At 48.8% G+C, this 12558-nt stretch overlaps 1 long non-coding RNA gene across 1 annotated transcript; it reads right to left on the bottom strand.

The window, feature by feature from the left end:
- Positions 1 to 2863: 2863 nt before the first annotated feature.
- On the bottom strand, positions 2864 to 11690 carry LOC147917760 (uncharacterized). Its single transcript, XR_015554084.1, has 4 exons — positions 10642 to 11690; positions 10151 to 10526; positions 9059 to 9211; positions 2864 to 3611 (listed from the first exon to the last, which is right to left on the bottom strand). It is a non-coding gene; the product is annotated as an uncharacterized LOC147917760 (long non-coding RNA).
- Positions 11691 to 12558: the final 868 nt, after the last annotated feature.

Below are 12558 nucleotides of genomic sequence, written 5' to 3'. Positions count from 1 at the left end.
ATTCCACTGACTCTCACAAGGACCCTATGTTGTATGTATTACATTGACCCGCAGGAAATTGCCGTATCGGCTCAGAGAGGTTAAGCGGCTTTCACGAGGTCACACAGTAAGTATTAGAGCATGGCAGAAAAATGAGGTGGGGTAGTTTGTGAAGTGAGGACATATGAATTTTTTCCCCCACAACTTCTCTAGGATTTTCCTTTTTATTGTCATATGCTGATAAGACAGATTCGAGTTTAAGGAAAACGCTAAATGGCATTTGGAGGTCTAGCGGGGCCACAGGTTTGGTGAGAAGGCAAAAGAATAACTTCCTCTTTTAAAATCCCCGACTCCTTGTCTATCACTGAACCAAACCCAGTTTGAGTGTCTCCCAGGTCTGCTCGGCCCCACGTGTCCTCTGGCCTCAGCTCCTGCTCCTAATACCCCTGGGTGAACACTGGGCTTCCCAATGTTTTTCATGGTGCCTGATGCCAGGCCAAATCTGAATAAATGAAATGTGTGGTGTGAGGGCTGGCTTCACCAGTGACCACTTGGAGAGGCGAGGGAACGCAGCTCAGAACTGTGGGGGAACTAACACGCCATGGAGACAACTTTGACCGGTGAAAGACAACAGACAGCAAGGAGCCAGCAGATAAATTCCTTTCCCTCCTCTTCTGCTCTGGAGTGTGGTGGATCCACTTGGCCCGTCTGGAAGACATCCTGTGTGGCCAAGCTGAAGGCGGCCTTCCTCTGTGAAGTTGTAGCTGGCTGATAACACACCACCTTCTCTTTGCTTTCCCTCCTCTCACGCCCACTGCCTCCATACTGCACCTCCCAATTAAGCCTTAACACAAACTTTGCCTCAGATACTTTTTTCTAGGGAGTTAAGATAATCCTTTGACCCAAATTCCCATTTCCTACCTCATCTGTGGAAGGATCCCATAATCTCTATGAAGTCTTTGGATGAAGGCACAGGACCCCTTCCCTGGGTGAAGCTGGATCCACCGGGCGGGTTAGCAGTGGACGAGGCTGCTATTCTGGGCAGAGCCCTAAGCCAGGTGTTTTGGATGAACACAAAGCCAGCAGAAGGTCCATTTCTCAGGTGAGGTTCTCTGGGTAAAATGGTTTGCTAAGGCCCACGGGTCCCACCCACAGGGATGCGGACTTCATTAATATAAAAGGGACAACTCTCAATGAAAAGAGCAGCTTCAAGGTGGAGTCTCTAAAATGAGTGAGCCATTTACATCCAGAAATGATCAATGTCTATAAAACGAGATTGGTGTTCCCCCTACTTAATAATAAATAGATGAAAAAGAAAAATAGCTTTTACACTGGTATGTGACAATCCATTGTGTACCTCATTTAAAAAAAAAGTCCCAGGGTCATGAAGCCCATGTGGAGTCCAGGCATTTTTAAATCCCCGGAAGAGAAGGGCTCGGGACATGTCAGGTGCGGTTGTATCACTAGGTGTGTGTGCGGCTTAAAAGACAACATTTGGGATCGGCCATCGTTTCCACTCGCTGTCCTACTCCAGAAATCTGTCACAACGCGCATTTCGTAACTTTATCAGGCAGGGCCATGGAGAGGCTGCCTTTGGGGCCAGGGCACAGCTGTAACCTGAGTGTTCCGAGGATGTGGCTTGTCCCCAAGGAGAAAGGTGCTGTCAGAGGAGCAGAGCCAGGGGAGCCAGCAGGAGGGAAGGGAGCCCAGGACCCCTCCCCTGATGTGTGAGAGCTGCTTCTCCTGGAAAAGCAGGACCGGGCTTGAACGCAGACCGGGGAGCAGCCTTCCCCCACACCCCCCACCCCGCCGCCTCCCTTCCTCCCGCATCCAGGCAGAGCTTGTCTTCTAGAACGCTGCTCCCTACTCTGTCCCCGGAGTCCATCTCCTCCCCTTCCTCTCTGGTGGCGCCCGGTGCAATCATGCCTTTGCCTTCTCTCACGCATGACGCAAGGTCACACTGACCTCCAGCTTGCTTCCCTCCAATCCAGTCTCTCGGATGGTCCGACAGTCAATACATCAGAATCATGGGGTGGGGGCGGGACCGGTGCACAATTTTAAAATGCAGACCCTCAGGCCCTGCCCCTGGCCTAGTGAATGAGACTATCCCAGTAAGGCCCAGGAGTCTATTTTTAACAAGCGCTCCAGGAGATTCTGCTGCAGGCTAAATCATCTTTTCCTTGGCTGCCGGTTGAATCTTACACACAGATTTGCTCATCTCACCCCCTTGGTTTAGGCGCTGGGCTGGGGGTGGGATGGGGGTGGGTGTGTCTGCTACATCAGGTGAACTGGTGGGACTGGCCCACCTCAAGTCTCCTACCTGAGGGACTGGGGTGCTGCCTGGCCTGGGAAAGGACCCTTCATAAGACAGGAGACTGGACAGGCTTGACTAGTGAGGACTGCAAACCTCAGTGAAGGCTGAGGAAAGGTTGGTATTTGACCCCAAATTGATGCCTGGCCCTGACCCATGAACCAGCACCCAGCGAGAGAGGGAGCTGGAAGTAAAATCTGGAAGTGCTATTGCACTGAACTTTGCTAACACACGCACACATGCACTCATGCACACGAGCACACACAGGGCACAGCAGCACTTTTTAGAGGCCTTATGGGGAGGACATTTCTCCCACTTCACCAAAGGCTGGCACAATTTTGTCTTTTTTATGGCTATGTAGTATTCCACTGTGTGTGTGTGTGTGTGTGTGTGTGTGTGTGTGTGTGTACCACATCTTCATGGGACGGACAATTTGTAATTAAGAAACTTAAACCCTTATTGGAAAGTTTTGGGTTGTAGCAAGAGAGAAGCTATAAGAACCTTTGTAAATACTTATCATTCACTACAATAAAATAATGAAGACACCACACAGAACAAAGACAATATTTGTGATATTTTGCTCATCTTTATTAATTTCCATTAGAATTTGTAGAAAATGTTCAGGATCTTCTTTCTCTATATTTTAAGAGAATCCTTGTAAATTAATTTTGCTTTGCCCCGTGTGTTATACATACTAAGGCACTGCCCTTGTTGGTTTTCTCATTTCTTTGTTTGTTTAAACACCATTCTGAGCTTTTTAAAACTCAGCATTGTTAGCAGTTACTGTGGGACTGTTCACAGGTCCCACAGCTGCAGTGTCACCTGGGAAAATGAGTAACTTGGATGTTTCGACAGAAAACACGCAGTCGTCCTCTTGCCAGGGTCACAGAGTCCTCTCTGCTTGAGATCTTTGGGCCAGAGCTCACGCGATCTCTGCTTCCCTCCTCTCAGATCCCACCCACGTCCAGTTCCAAGGCCAGGGTCCCCCCGCCCCCCCATTCTTTCTCCACTCCTCCCTGGCCGTCTGCTTTCCGCCCCTGTCCTCCACGCATTTGTTAGAACTCCCTCAGCTAAGATCTCTGGAACTGAAGGGAGAGCTGGAGGAAGCCTGGCAGCCCTGGGACCTCAGGGACTGCAGGTGTGGCCTTGTGGCTGCCCATCCCTCTCTCGGCCCCTCTTCACTTTCTCTGGCTCCTCCAAGGGGCAGAGGTTTTAGCTCAATTCCAAAGAGAGGAGAGAGAATCTTCTAACTTCCACAGAAACATTTCATGGACAGGCTTCAGCCCCCAGCAGGGTCACAGACCCGTTCCAGTGCTCATCCCTGTGGGAAGAAGATGGATGCTATGATCGGTCACTCCCTTCACTCACCTCCTTACTCTCATCTTCCTATAACCCAGTCTCCACAGATTAGTCAGAGCGATATTTGAAAAATGTAAATTGATGTTATCACTTCCCTACTTAAGATCTTCCAGTGACTTCCCATTCCACTTAGAAGAGAATCTGAGAGTTTGGCCACGGCCAAGAAGGCCACAGGATCCAGCCTCTGTAACTTCTCCAACCTCATCTCCTACTTTCTCCTCTTCTACACTTGAGCTATATCGGTACCTTCTTGCTCGTCCTCAAATGCATCAAACTCCTTCCTACCCCAGGGCCTTTGTACTCACTCTGGAGTGCTCTCCCCCTGGAACTTCTCATGGCTGGCTCCTTCCCTGCTAAGATATCACGACCTCAGAGAGGCCTTCAAATCACTTATTTAAATAGCTCTCCTGTCTCTCCATCACACTCCGTCCCCTTACATTTCTTTATTTTCTTCACAGCACAAATCGCCATCTGCAATTCTCACAATTCTTTATCTACAGTTTACAGACTGTCTCCTCTGACCAGAATGTCAGCTCTTGAGGCCAGGGACCTGCTGTCCTTGTTCATAGGTGTGTTCCCTGACTGAGCCCAGTGCCTGGCACATAATTAGTGCTCAGCAAATGCTTACTGGGAACAAATGAATCCAGACCTTGAGGTGAGGCGGCTTAGGAAGGCTGGGCCATGGACATGGCACACCCACCTGGAGCACTTGGATCCATGAAATAACCAGACCTGGTGGCTTAGACAGGTGAGCAACATTTCCAGGTGAAGGTGTGGTGCCAGCCACCAATCGTGGGCGCTCTCTATCACCTTTTCCAATGTTTTTGGTCTCCTTCCAGTTTCCCCCTGATTTCCATTCTCTGCTTTTCTCAGATTCTTTCTCATTCAAACCTGCTTTCTCACCATTTTAGTTTTATAATGCCTGTCACAGAGGTTAGAATATGCTAACGCTGTCTTTGCATTTGAAAAAGCTACTAGATCTTCACCTGCCTTCTATACACAGACAGAGTTTCCTTAGTTATTGTCAAAATTTGGAGGCACTTTTCTTTTTGGCTCTTTATGAGCCTAGTACTAGTTACTGTTACATGAATTTGCCATAAAAAATCTTATAAAATGACACAACGTTTTTATATAATTCCTTTGTTAAATGGCTCTCAAACCATGTAAAATGAGAGGTTCAAAGGAAAATAAGCTGACATTTAGATACTTAACCAATTATCTTTTGCATTTGCATTCATATTTGTCTGAAATATAAGGAACTTCACAATAGTGCCCTTCCACAGTACCTGATTCTTAATTAAATGAACACCATTGCTACAACTCTCAGATAAATAAAATGAGCATTTCTACGTGAATTAGAAATGCCAACTTGTTAATAGCTTCCCTGAGGTTTTGTTATAAAATCACCGCTGTTTCTGTCATTGTTCAGGCATAACAAATCTGGAAATAAGAATGTTCTTCAGGCGGTCGATTCCCAAGTGTGGACTGGATATTCCACAAGCCAGTTTTCTCCTCATTCCTATTATAATCCATGACAACAGTTAATTGGTTGGAAAAATATTTCACACCATTTATTTTAGTGAAATCCACCAAATTCAGATCAGTTAAAAGATGAAGCTGGGGGCCAGCCCATGGCTTAGCGGTTAAGTGCACGCGCTCTGCTACTGGCGGCCTGGTTTGGATCCCGGGCGCACACCAACGCACCGCTTCTCCAGCCATGCTGAGGCTCCGTCCCACATACAGCAACTAGAAAGATGTGCAACTATGACATACGACTATCTACTGGGGCTTTGGGGAAAAAAAAAGGAGGAGGATTGGCAATAGACGTTAGCTCAGAGCTGGTCTTCCTCAGCAAAAAGAGGAGGATTAGCACGGATGTTAGCTCAGGGCTGATCTTCTTCACCAAAAAAAAAAAAAAAAAAAAGATGAAGCTGGTCTGAACTTATTAAAATCAGAAAATTTACAGCATTAAAAAAATACTAGATAGTAAACTTCTTAAAGGCAGAGAGCCTGTTGTACCTGTCTTCGTTTCCCCAGTATTTAGCTGGGTAGTTTGGGCCTCCAAGTGCCTCAGTTTCCTCATCTGTAAAATGGCCATAATACTAGTGCCCAAGGGCCGGCCCCGTGGCTTAGCAGTTAAGTGCGTGCGCTCCGCTACTGGCGGCCCGGGTACGGATCCCGGGCGCACACCGACACACCACTTCTCCGGCCATGCTGAGGCTGCGTCCCACATACAGCAACTAGAAGGATGTGCAACTGTGACATACAACTATCTACTGGGGCTTTGGGGAAAAAAAAAAAAAAAGGAGGAGGATTGGCAATAGATGTTAGCTCAGAGCCGGTCTTCCTCAGCAAAAAGAGGAAGATTAGCATGGATGTTAGCTCAGGGCTGATCTTCCTCACACCAAAAAAAATAAAATAAAAAAAAAGAAATACTAGTGCCCAATACTTCACAGGTCTGTTGTGAGGCTGAATGCTTGGAAAGCACTCAACCAAGAGCTTAGCATGAAGCAAACGTCTAACAGGTGTTACCTGCTCTTGTTAGGCTTAACAAGACTTAGTAATTATTGCTTTATGATGACGAAATGCAGTTCACTACCTTTCAACAACTCAGAATGCTCCCCAAGTCCTTCCAAGAAGAGGTCCTGTTGGGCCTCCTTCAAAGAATGGATGACTCATTTATAATTCACAGTGCCATACCCGTACCAAAAATTATTGTGCTAAAGTCCCTTAAAGAGCTGATTTCTTAGTTAAAACTAACATTTTCCTTGCACTCTAGTCTGTTTGCTGAGTTTTCATGGTAAATCTTTAAAGTAGAATAGAAGAGAATGTCAGTATAGTCTAATCACGTAATATTTATCCACATTTTAAGTTACTGTCATCTAAAAGGATGAAGTTATACTGTGTTTTAAATCAGTAGAATGTGTACTACAAATAATGCACATCTTGTGAGACGGAGCCTTGGTGTATTCTCAGTTCAATGTCATTCCTCTTTCTCTCCTAACCACCCCCTTTGCCTTCAACTCCCTTGTTTAACATTATTTCCATCTTGGAACAGAGTCTTTGAATTCATTATGGGGACCTGCAGTTTCCACTTTGTTTTTCATAACTTATGTATTTAGAAAGTTCACATTGTTTTGTTTTTAAGCTTAGCTAGGCATTTCATTATTTTGGTGACTCGTTTCTTGGCTCCAGACAGGTGATAGCAACAGCAAGATGAAAACGGAACTGCTCTCGGGGACTGAGCTCGCCAGGACACACCCAGGCTGCTTCCAACACTTGTGGGGCCTGGAAGAAGAGATCCAATGGGAGCCTGCATTCTTTACGCTGGGAGACCTCTCCTCGCCCCTCCCACACCATGCCAGGCACCCTCTGCCCATGAGGTGCCCTGATCTCACTGCCTTTGAAGTTCCTCAGAGCAACACGAGGCTGGAAAGTCCAGCTCAAATGCAGAATTCTTGGCCTCCTGGGAACTCCATACTAGAACATGGTGGCACAGGGAGATGGTCCCTGGTGCCCAGCCTGCCGCCAACCCCTTCTCTTCCCACCAGGTTCCAGTGCCATGAAAGCTCTCGTATACTGGCACATGGACACCCAGCTCTGTGTTCAAGCAGGCTCCCTACAAATAGCTGCCCCCTGGCCATTCCATGGGCTGGCAACATGGGCCCTGGGTACCTGGAGAATGTTCTAGAAGGGAGGATGCGGGCTTATCCCTTGAAAATGCTATGCCAGGGCCAGGATTCCTCTTGCCTGGATCCAAAGGCAGTGCTTACTAGGGATTATCATTCTTCTCATAAAGTTGCAGTCCCTGACCCCAAAGTGGGTATTGGAGAAAGGAGTTCAGCCAAATATAAGGGTGGGCTGTTTTGAACGCTGTGCTGTATTCGACACATTATAAACACATTAGATGAGGTTAAAGAAGGGAAAGAGCTCAGCCAGTGTTGCTGCAAGAGCCTCCCTGGAGGAGGGAGGACCTGAACCAGGTCCCAGATGAAGTAGGGAACACCTGTCCGTTATACTTTCTGTTAGAATTTGTGATGGTCTTTCTCTTCACGTCATTGACAGTCATAGCACATATTTTCTTGGACATTATTTTCTTTAAGGTTTTGTCAGGAAAACCATTCTGGCAAGACCTCAGTTTTCTGCCCATCTCATTTTTCTGTGGCCCTCAAAATGAAAACAAGCTCCTTAAAGACCACCACTCCCTCTCCCGGCCTCCACCGTGTGTGCTTCAATGGTTTCTAAAATGTTTAGATGAGCTCCACCAGTCAAGGGCTGAGAAGGTTTCAGAAGTTTCAGAAGCAAAATGTTTTGTCTGAACCAGGCTGCTTTGGATTGTGTTGACACAACCCAGGCACTTTCCTCCTGGCCTCCCAAATTCGGCCCAGAGTTGTCCCCTCAGTCACTTGCTTGGTGTTATGACAAGTAACGAATCAGAGCGGGAACATTTTAGTTTTCTCTGTTTCTTAAAATGCCATCCTGGGACGCCCTGGTGGTGACTTAGGACATAAATCCCAAGGCTCCGTGTAGCTGGCCTGTAGCTACTTGTCTTCCCTGTGGGCCAGAGCTTGTCCTTTGTAACGTTTATGTTTATAACTGGAGAGTTTATTCTTCGGTTTAGGGCACAGAATGATAACTGGCTTACGCAACTCTGGAATTAAAACCGAGAAGGTAGGGAGGCAGGTTTCTTGGGTCTTCAATGAAAAAGCTGAAGGTGACTATCCTGCCTTTTTGACTACAGAAACTGTGATGAAGTGGAAAGAATTTGGACTGTGACTCATAATAACTGGGCTTGATCCCTGAGCCCCTCTTCTGTCCTTCATTGCATACGCACTTACTGAGCCCTTGATGTTCAAGGCACCCAGGATGCCCAGGTGGGCACCACCACATTCTGTAGGGTGGCCAGTCCATCAGCCTCCCTCAGCCTTGCTTTCTTCATCTGTCAACGGCACTAACATGGACACCTCTCAGGGAGAATGGGAAAATCACAGAAGTGGAAATGGCACACCTGGCACTTAGGTGGACAAAGTAAACCTTGAAGAGCCAGTGTCCTGGAACCAGTAGCTGCCTGGAGGATCTGGGTGTGCCCTGTTCTAGTCCCTCTATGTGGTCCTGGGGTGGGGGTCCCAGGCAGCCCTTGGCTGCTGCAGAGCAAGTTCTCTGTCATGAGCAAATAAAGCTGAACTGCTGTTTCTGTAGCAGAGAGGATTTCAGCAAGTTTAGCACTCTTCAAACAAAGAAGGAAATGTATTATCTCTTTCCTGAAGCCCCATTAAATATTGGAAAAATATTACCAAAATTAACTTCAAACTGCAATTTTTAGAAGGTGTCTGTAATGTACCCCCCAGCCTTCCGAAGGGTTCTAGATGCATCTGGAGCTCAGTTATGACCCTCCCCGAGTTCTCTTACCTCATGCGAATCCATCTGCCCTCAGAGTCGAGAGAACATGCATTCTCCTGAACTCTCTTGAAGTCTCTCTCTTGATCTGACTCTGTGGAATTGGGCAGCCAGTGTCTTGTGAACGCGAAGTCAGAGGAAATTCTGAGCAAGGCCCTGTATTTGCTGGGAAGGTAAAGAGACCATTTTCCACCTCTCACTTCTCGCGGGAAGTACCAAAACAACGGGCCTGTCTAGCCCCACTACTGCTTTCTGTCTCTGAAGGCTTCCTGGCGCCAGCACTAGGCCCTCCATCTTATTCATGATCCGAGATGATCCCTCCTGTGCTGTGTATCCATCCCACGGGGTCACTGGAGGGCAGACACCAGCAGGGAAGGTGTTGTTGACTCACTCCCACAAATATCCCCTGTATTATCAGGGCAATTATAAAACACTGCTCCTAAAAATGCAACAATAAAATACCCAACTGAGGACTCTCAGTATAATTTGTCTGCCAACCTTCTGTTTTTATGACAGAAGGTCGAGCTGTGAGGGAAAATAAAGCACAGAGAAGTACACTTACCTTAAGTTCTTCCAGTAGAGAAAAAAATTTAGGCATTTTCTAATTTTTTTTCTTTTTTCTTTTTTTTTTGTGAGGAAGGTCAGCCCTAAGCTAACATCCATGCCAATCCTCTCCTTTTTTTTTTGCTGAGGAAGACTGGCCCTGAGCTAACATCCATGCCCATCTTCCTCCACTTTATGTGGGACACCGCCTCAGCACGGCCTGACAAGCGATACGTCAGTGGCCGCCTGGGATCCGAACCAGGGCCGCCAGCCGCGGAGTGCTCGCACTTAACCGCTATGCCATGGGGCCAGCCCCCTCTAATTTTTTTCCTTCAAAAAAAAAAAAATCTGCTCCTCTAATTCCACGAGAAGTCTAAAGAATTACAGAAATCGTGATTGACGGCCTTGAGACCTGAACTTCAGGAGGCTCAGAGAACTGGGCGTGGGAGTGGTGGGGGTGGTTTTGGGTCAAATCAGAACTTCTCCATTTAAGAAAAGAAAATGAAGTGGTTGCAGAAAGTTCTATAAGAATGACTAGAAAGGGCCGGCCCCCTGGCTTACCGGTTAAGTGCAAGCGCTCCACTGCTGGCGGCCCGGGTTTGGATCCCGGGCGCGCACCGACGCACCGCTTCTCCGGCCATGCTGAGGCCGCGTCCCACATACAGCAACTAGAAGGATGTGCAGCTATGACATACAACTATCTACTGGGGCTTTGGGGAAAAAGAAATAAATAAATAAAATTATTAAAAAAAAAAAGAATGACTAGAAAATGAAATTTTCATTTATTACAGAATTTATCCAGTGCTGCACAACTGTTTGAGATTTCCTAAAAGTCTAGGTTGATATTAACGAAGCGCTTACCTTCCGAAATAATCAGGCTCAACACTCCAGTGAGGTAAGGAAAGAAAGAAACCCAGGCACGGGAAAGCTGACAAAGCTGCGGGCAAGGAACAAAATGCTATAGGAGCCTGCAGCCGCACCAAGCCTGAGCGATGCACGGAAAGGAGCGAGGGACAGCTGCCTCCAAGCTTCTCATCCTCCCACAATAGTACCTAAAAGCGTTGGCTGATATTTCTCCAAGTGTGGCCAACCCACCGCGCCTCGGAGTCTCTTGGGGTATTTGTTAACAATGCAAATTCCTGGGCTCCATCCTTGTCTTCCCGAACTAGAACCTTTAAGAATGAGAAAGTGGAATCTGCATTTTTATACCAACAGCCCAGGGGCTTGTTATTCTGATGTTGCTCGCCAGCTCCTTTTACAGGGTCAGACACTAAACACCAGGTCCCTACTGTGTGTGGAGAAGCATCCTGGGTGTTGTGTGGATGTGCCCAAGAAGCAGAAGGCGGTTTTGTGTCCTAAGGCGCATACTCCCAAGGTGTCCATAAATCCTCAGAGGCATGTCGCTGGGTCCACTTCCTGGCTTCCCCTGACAGTGTTCATGGGAAGCCCCAGCGCCTCGCGTCTCACCTGCTTCTCTTCTCACAAGTAGAAAACCAAGTTCGAATTGGGCAAATGGTTAACCGCCCAGGTGTGGAAGAAGGGTCAAGTCAGAAGTAGGGAGAGAGGGCTGGTTCCCACAGGAATCAGAAATTCCAGAGAAGACGCCAAGCAACTGCACCTTGGTGGGGAAAGGGGAGGGGGAGGGAAGGGGGCGGCGAGAGGCCCCCACTCCATTCCAGCGGGCCTGGGTCCCATTCCTCTCCACTTCTCCATCCCCCACCTCCACGCTTGGTTCCCTTTACCGGGGAGAGCCTCCCCTCACCTCCCACTCCCTCTGCAGCATCTGCAAGAGATCACCAAGATCAGGACGCAGCAAGCTGGTTAAATATCAAACCAAGGCGGCTGACCGCTGACCTGGCCTTGACCAGTGACCATCCTTGCCTCCTCACTTTACTCTGCAAGAGCCGCCCCACCCCCCACCCCGCTCTCATCCTTATCCCCTTCCAGTCCGTCTGTGGCCAAACCCGTGGCCTTGGAGCCTGCTCTGTGAGATGCGAATCCCGAAGTAGAAAAGTTTCTGGAAAGCAAAGAGAAGGAACCAGAGCCAGGATGAGGCCGCAGCGGCCCGCCCAGGTCCAGGCTGGGGCGCCTGGGTCCGCGGTTGCCGATGGCGCCCTCGAGGTCAGCCCCGCGGCCTCCGGCACCCGGCTCCGGACAAAGTGCGGCGCCTGCGCCACCCAGCGGGCGCAGCGAGAACTGCACGCCCCGGCGAGCCCAGCTCCCTCCCACCGCTCGCGGCTGAGCACTAAGACAATTAAGAACAATGCCTGGCGCCGAGTAATGCTCGGTGTAAGGTTGCTATCATTCCTGTGCCAGGAACGAATCCACTTTCAGCAAAAGAAGAAACCGGAATGGTAGTAATACCAATAGTGCGGACGAAGATGGTGACATCTACTATTTCAGCGGCGCTTTAAATTTCCCCACGGATCCATGTTCTGGGCCAGTGAACTGTTTTACAGCCTGGGGCAGAATCAGGAGGTCTGCAGCACTATTACCAGCTGGTGTCTTGGAGTCCTGGGTTAAACATTGCTCAGCAGCATTCATTTATTCACTGAGCTGCCCTTGCCCTTCAGACTGCAGCCCCTGATCCGGAAGGGAACCTGCGCCCCCTCCTGTGGCCAGGGTGGGTCTCGGTGCCCTTCTCTTTTGGCCTCCGAGAAGCGAAGGGATATTTTCCGCTGGTAACTCCCCCTACCTGTGGGGGCAGAGAAAGTTCAGAGAGGTGCAGGGAGGCCTGGGAGAAAGGGAGGGTGTGTGGTCTCACCTCCTCGCCCTGAGGCTGCTGCTCGAGACAGGCGTTAATCGAACACCCGAATCCCCCGCCGGGCCTCGCGCCACCAGCTCCGCGCGCTGCGCTCTGACTGATGTGGGAGCAGGAAGGTGGTACCTGGCGGCGGAGCAGAACCCCTCCAGCCGACCAGGTCTGCATCTCCACACCCAACGCTGCCTTAAAACTGTGGATCCCTCCC

Source organism: Ceratotherium simum, chromosome 2, assembly GCF_057802395.1.
Source record: "Ceratotherium simum simum isolate JZ-2026a chromosome 2, ASM5780239v1, whole genome shotgun sequence".
In the NCBI taxonomy this organism is placed as follows: Eukaryota; Metazoa; Chordata; class Mammalia; order Perissodactyla; family Rhinocerotidae; genus Ceratotherium; species Ceratotherium simum.
This window is presented reverse-complemented; position numbering and strand designations above follow the sequence as displayed.